Below are 944 nucleotides of genomic sequence, written 5' to 3'. Positions count from 1 at the left end.
ATCTCCTTGCTCTGTAAAGAGGCTGGGGTGAAGATGGAAGCAGATGAATTCATACCCATTGAACATCCAATCACCAAGAAGTCAATGGAAGGACAAGGGGCGTGAACTCCAAGAAACGCCAAAAGCTCTCATCTCAAGTTGAGGGAGCATCCACTTCTCAAAATCAAGGTTGTTGAGTCCTAACTCTGTGAAAACCTCTATCATTAGGAGCCTATGTTTGCATTTTCTTTTTTCCTTTGTTTTGTTTTTATTTTTCGTTTTTCTAGTCTCATTCTATATCTATTTTTGAGTCTTGTTTTAATTCATAATTAATAAAATTGAAATTTTATGCCTTAAAGATATGAATGTCCTATGAATCCATCACCTCTCTTAAATGAAAAATGCTTTAATCACAAAAGAACAAGAAGTACAGGATTTCGAAATTTATCATTGAAACTAGTTAAATTAGCTTGATGTGGTGACAATATTTTTTGTTTTCTGAATGAATGCTTGAACAGTGCATATGTCTCTTGAATTTGTTGTTTTGAGAATGTTAAAAATTGTTGGCTCTTGAAAGAATGAGGAAAAGGAGAACTGTTATTGAGGATCTAAAAATCATTAGACTGATTCTTGAAGCAAGAAAAAGCAGTGGATACAAAACTTGAAAAAAAAAATTCGAAAAAAAAAGAGAAAAGAGAAGAAGAAAAGAAAAAGAAAAAGAAAGAAACAAAGTTGTGATTCAAGGCAACAAGAGTGTGCTTAAGAACCCTGGACACCTCTAATTGGGGACTTTAGCAAAGCTGAGTCACAATCTGAAAAGGGTTCACCCATTATGTGTCTGTGGCATGTATGTATCCGGTGGTAATACTGAAAAACAGAGTGCTTTGGGCCACAGCCAAGACTCATACACTAGCTATGTTCAAGAATCATTATGCTCAACTAAGAGAATCAATAACACTATCTGA

This window comes from Arachis duranensis, unplaced genomic scaffold (assembly GCF_000817695.3).
Source record: "Arachis duranensis cultivar V14167 unplaced genomic scaffold, aradu.V14167.gnm2.J7QH unplaced_Scaffold_167711, whole genome shotgun sequence".
Taxonomy (NCBI): Eukaryota; Viridiplantae; Streptophyta; class Magnoliopsida; order Fabales; family Fabaceae; genus Arachis; species Arachis duranensis.
Note: the sequence above shows the minus strand (reverse complement) of the source record.